Below are 6,192 nucleotides of genomic sequence, written 5' to 3'. Positions count from 1 at the left end.
TATGTAATGCATATCTTTTATAATTACATGCATATATTTTTTAGTAATTTTTTTCATTGGAGAGAAGCATCTAAATTTAGTGTAACTTCTTGAGTAATGACAATAAACTAATCAACTATTGTTAAGTTTCATGAATAAACTACCAATTCAGTAGATCATTTCTGTCATATTTAAAGGTGTCATAACCTGGTCTTTTCATGTGCCCACTGTCCTCTAACGGTTTTTAAGTAACTGTTTAAAAACTTATTAAACAATAAAATATTTTAAAGTGCTTTTTCTGACACTTTATTCATAAAACTTCACGCAAGATTTTCACCAACCTGGATATGGATTGAAATAATGTTAATAAGGTGCTCGCTGATTGATCGCTGGAAGTCCGGGGTCGGAAGGGGGGGCGAGGCCAGTAGTCTCCATGCTAAAAACATTAGCGGCTAGTGATAGCAGCTAACCCGACAGCAGTAGCTTTCTGAATTCAGCATTGATGTCTGAACCGGACTCTGAGCGTGAGAGAGAAGATACCGAGATGGTGGACGGAGCACGTTTACACCAAACTGTCTCTGAATGGTAAAGTCCTCATTTTAATGTCTGCTCGCCTTGCCTGTTCAGATAGCATGTTGACAACGAGGCATTTCTTTCGTGTTAATGCGTCTCAGATTTATTCTGTGTTGGACCATTTTTTAAACAATAAATGTACTTTTTAAAAACTCCAAAGTTAGAGATGTAAAAAATGAAACGGATGTTGACTGAACCAGTCGGTACGTTCAATGTCCAGCTGCCGGCCAGTCTGCACCCAGATAAGCACACACACATTTTAACCACACAGAGTTTTTACGAAGCTGCGCTTTTTATTGAGGTTTTATTTACCACCACGTTTTTCTAAAATAGCTTATTCAGATTTCCCGTTTTAGTCAGGAATGTGAAAAATGTCGTTATGTCAACATGACAGATCTCTGATCGATGCAACCACTGATGTGGGCTGCTGTGTTACTGTACAGATAATAACATGAAGTCAGATATCTTGTATCATTGATCAGGCTTCCTGCTGACTAATATCTCGTGTTTTATATATTCCAGCATCACTTACCATCTATTATGTTGGTCTAATTGTTTGTTAAGCTGCACATGCAAACAGAAATAGACAGCAAGGTATTATTACTGTGCTTAGAAAATAAAATTTCTCTTTTCATTTCCTTAGGTGCTGAGAAGAATAAAGCAGTTCTAAACTCCTCCGTGTCTGACCCAACATCCTGGCGTGGAACCAGTCTGCTTCAATGCTTTTTCATTACAAAATGCAGGAAACATTTATGAGCAGGATTATGTACATTTACCTGTCGGAGGGAATGAGAGGCAAGTTTCTCTTCAATGCCCAAAAATCCAGAAATAAAGCTAATCAAATGGTAAATAACTGTAAAAGGTGATTATTTATGTTCTTGCCATTTCATATTACATATAACAAATAGTAACTTTGCTGCAGTCACTTAAGACAATAGCAATTGACTTTAAGTAAATACACAACTTTACCATATACACATTTATGCATCTGACCTCTGAATGTAAAATGTAAAGCTGAAGTAAAAAAATACAGCTCTTTAAAACACAATATCTTTATTAGTGTACAGAAATAAAATCAATGCTAATTTTCAAGTAATAAAATAAAAATGATCATTTTCACTCTTAGTTATTGATTCTGTTTACACAGTAGCTGAGTTTTCTGGGTTTTATGTGGACTCTCATGGTTCTGGAGCCGGATGAGCAAGCCTCCACACCATCTTCATCATCATCATCTGACTGGCTGAGATGTTACCTTCACTGCTGTCGTCTAGGTTCCTTTTCTGCACAGAACCAGATACTGACATCAGAACAAGCAATAAAAGTGCCTCTTAGCTTCCATTAAGAATGTATATGTGTTTGATTTATTATCATTTTCTTCATGTAAAATTAATCAAACAAACGACAAACCTGTATTTCTGAAGAGAGGGTGGAAAGTCCTTGATGACAGCTGTGTTCCAGTTGTTGCCTGCATTGTTGGGTCAGTCTGCTCCAACATCAACTTTTAGACATCAGTAGACCGCTGGTGCTGCGCATGGCATGAGATGTGCTGGACTAAAATCTGCAAATACAAGTTATAAAAATATCAGATCATCACATAAATTGTAGGTGTAAATAGCTGCAGTTTAAGAGTAATCATGTAATACAAATGTCAAATCAAACTTTATAAAGCACTTTCATGCCAAAGGTAACACAGTGCTTTGCATACTTTTTTTTTTTTTAAAGCTGATTAAATAAAACAGGTTTTCACACACTAAAATATTAACATAGAATATTAAAAACACACATTTTATTTCACACAGTTATACACAGACACAATTTTCCCTAACCTCTGTGTCTTCACTGCATGTAGATAAAATAAAACATATCTTTCAGATCCATCATACCAGGAGTCATACCTCCACATCCACAGAGGCTGCAGCTGCAGATATTAATCCTGCACAGCTCCCGTTTTACAAACAAGATGTAAAGATGTCATAACAAAGTGTGCATTCTGGTTCGGTGAATAAATACGAGGACGGAAATAAAATATCCTCCCTGCCGATATCCAATAGGTGCCAATATCAGACTACATGATGGTTAAATGATTATTACAGCTGCCATGTCATGGTGGGGACAGCAAAGCTACATCTATCGTAAATACTGTACTTACTGTGTGGTAGCAGGCGTGAAAAATAATAAATAAGAGAAGTCATTTACAAACGTTTACGTGGCAGAGCATAGGATAGATATAAGAAAATAAAACCTGAGGCTCATTTATACGCCGCAGGAAGTTAAACCTTACCGGCTCGTCCTGTTAGCATAGCCGTTAGCATTAGCATTATCGTCATACGTTTCAGTCACGACAAAGCAGAACTTTATAGACGTAGTGACACTTACCGACTGCATTGATTCTGAGCTGCTTAAAGTTGCAATTCCCCCTCTTTCCAACCGGGTTGATGCCGCCTTCTCCTGGTATTTTCCCAAATGTTAGCAAAATGTTTTTCACAAACAGAGGCCACAGCCGGCAGAGATGCAGGTGCATTATCAGCAATAAATAATGTAATCCATCTGTCCCTGGTAGTTTGGTCCGCTGATGAAGGGAGAGAAAAAAACCTGCCGATGTTGGTTTTGCTAACAGACAACCGAGCAGTGGACATGATGGCTGCTCGCACGTCTTCACACAGCTTGTTGCTAATGGCAACTGAGGCAGGTCCAGCAGGTGTGTTTAGGCTGGAAAAGGGGCTGGTTAATGCAAATAGCTCACTTTGCTATTTGCAATAAAATTAAAAAAAAAAAATTAAAAAAAGCGTTTGCGAGACTTCAGTGTTGTGGACAGTTTTGCTGCGAACAAAGCGTCCAGACGTAAAAACCCGGCCGTCTTCAACAGAAAGGCTTCCGGGGATGTTTCCACTTCCGCCCAACGCACGTTTTAACTCGAAAAAGTGCAATTTCCAGGTGATGACTCCTTCAAACATATACAGTCAGTCTGAGTAGTAGCAGTATGTTTTACATCAGCAAACAGGAGAAGTTAGTTTTTTCTGTCTGCATTGGGGTTTGATCTGTTTTCCTCATTGATAGTTTGAAATAAAGGTTTGTTTAAAGACTGAAGCAGCAGTTGCAGATTAAACTGGAAACATCAAGTTACAAGATGCTGACCTCTGCTGGAGCTCAGCTTCATGCAGACAAGCTCTTTGTGTTTGTGTCTCCCTGTGTGGGCGCTTGTCTGTGTGTTGTCAGAGAAAGATTTATGGATTAACAGTGAGTTTGTGAAATGCATTTTTTGGGGCAAATACAAAGAATTGGTTTGAAAAGGAAATGATCAAATGTGCATTTTTGCTGTTGGAAGTGGTAAACTGGGATGGGTGAGAGGGAACTCATAAATCTCTATTAATGACTGGAAAACTGACTGGAAAATCACATATAACTGTCTGTGACTTAAGTTTTTATTACTATTACTTATTTTTTCATTTTAAATCATGCGTATTTTCTTAATTTAAATTAAATTTATTGGGCAATTAAATCAAGTCAGAAGTTTTTATTCTATTGCTGTGCCTACATTTAGTTAAGAGAGTAATGAGGGATGGAATTAATGGGAAGTAGGTGTGTGTGAGCTTAATGTACTTTGTGTGTGAATGAAAACTATCATGAGGTGTGTGTTTTTAAATTACTGTTAGATATTTTTTTGATAATGTAAAGCACTTTGTGTTGCCTTGTGTATGAAAAATGCTTTAATTAAATTTGATTTAGTCAAATAATTGACCCAAACATTAAAGAAGAAACATTAATATTGCAGATAGAATTTAATTGCATTTCTATTCAAAACAGTGGATAAAGAAATAAAAAATATTCCAGAGTCCTTTTAGGTCTTAAAAGCTGCAGCTGTTTTCTAATCAAGTCATGTTACAGTACTTTTAAATGTTTTCATCCACACTCTTCTTTGACATACATTAATCTGTGGCAGGAAGCCAGGATTGTTATTGTAATTTAGATTTTTTTTCTTTCTAAATGTTTGGATTTTTATTTCTAAGACCCTTACAAGTTTTCCCCAATGAGTTTATAATAACTCGTAGAAAAGATTCAAATTAGTCTTGTTTATGATTTGCAGTGTGTGTTACTGCTGCAGAAGTGTCCTGGCTGTTAGGCATGGACTACATGTGTCCCTCATGCAGTTCCACATGATCATGGTTGGAAGAAGAGAACGGGTTTGTTCCCTTCAGTACATAAAAAAACTCCCATGAACTTTTCTGTTGGATAACAAATGAAACAGACAAGACTTAAGATGAAAACTAACACAAAAAACATTGCCCAGCCACTACACGCCTGAAGCCACAGCACATGATCACCAGAGAAAGGACGACCTCCTCCTTCAACTTAAATATGGACCCCAATTTACTCAAATTATACTTAACTGTCCAATATAACTACTTGTCATTTACTGTTCAACATTAAGAAAGTAGTGCAAAGCCATGAGAAAAATATTTAGATGGATTTGCCTCAGTGGGAACCAGAAGACGGACACTGATCCTGGCTGGAGTTGAGGAAGTCGTCACCACAGGTGATGTGTCTCATGGCGTTGTCCATGTTGATTTCTTCATCATAGTTACTCACAGGGAAGATGCAGTTCATGGGGATCAGAAAAAATAAACGTCATTTGTTTTTTCCTTTCACTCTGGATGGGAGATTTTTCTGACTGTAATGTTCGTAGTATTTATACATACACTGATTTATTTCAATCTAGCAGTAACTGAATCTGTTTTGCATATAAAACATAAATCAAACACACCTTCACTCAGAGAACCTTGTAAACATTCTTTATGTCTTCCTTCATTTCAGGACAGATCAGATCAGTTTTGGTGAGAATCGTCACTTGAGGAATGCCTGTCAAGCCAAAAAGTGAATAAGCAGCTGAACAAACTGCACATGAGCTGAACTGTGTGTCTATGGAGAGTGATGAATAGATCAGCATGAAGGGATCAGCAAATATGAACCTTTTATTTGCAGTCTTAAAGGTTTATAACCGAGTGATACACCATTAGTAAGTCTGAAGCATCTATGACGGTTTTAGTGCCTGATGGAACAGACCTGAAACACAGTTTTCGTGGCCATGGCACTTTTACATCCCTTTTATAGACAACTGTATATCTGCCTTCTGACATTACTCATGTTCTCCTATTTAGCCTCTTTCTACACTTGTTAAATAAAATATGGACTCTGACATAAGATTCTGCAAAGCTAAGCGGCAACCCAACATCAGTTTTACAAACCCAAAGTGTAAATTCTGATTTTAATCAGTATGCTGGCCTCCTTTCTGATGTTCTGGATCTTCTGTATGACTTTGTGATTTATTAAAATTAAAATGTGTCTGCAGGGATGACACAAGCCAGCACATGCACTTTGTCGTTGGGTGTTGGTGATTCATTGTAGGACTCTTCACACTCTGACAACTCAGAACCAGGACTGAACTGGAAAACAAATACAAGTCAAAGTTTTACTGAATCAAATGAAAAAGAATCAGGAATCAGAAAAGACTTGTGTAATTTAGAGAAGTTTACCTGGTAACCTTGCTTCAGGCATCTCTTTAGAGCCAGTATGACGTCATTCACCAGGACACCTGAACTGTTGCTCATGCCCATGATGTCACTGAAGACAAAAGAACAGAGT

General features: G+C 37.4%; 1 long non-coding RNA gene across 1 annotated transcript; it reads right to left on the bottom strand.

Moving 5' to 3' along the window:
- Nucleotides 1-1,677: 1,677 nt before the first annotated feature.
- On the bottom strand, nucleotides 1,678-3,300 carry LOC306767758. The gene is made up of 3 exons (XR_013771639.1): nucleotides 2,929-3,300; nucleotides 1,960-2,110; nucleotides 1,678-1,832 (listed from the first exon to the last, which is right to left on the bottom strand). It is a non-coding gene; the product is annotated as an uncharacterized lncRNA (long non-coding RNA).
- Nucleotides 3,301-6,192: the final 2,892 nt, after the last annotated feature.

Source organism: Telmatherina bonti, assembly GCF_933228915.1.
Source record: "Telmatherina bonti genome assembly, chromosome: 16".
Classification (NCBI taxonomy): domain Eukaryota; kingdom Metazoa; phylum Chordata; class Actinopteri; order Atheriniformes; family Telmatherinidae; genus Telmatherina; species Telmatherina bonti.
Note: the sequence above shows the minus strand (reverse complement) of the source record. Positions and strands in the feature narration are given on the sequence as shown.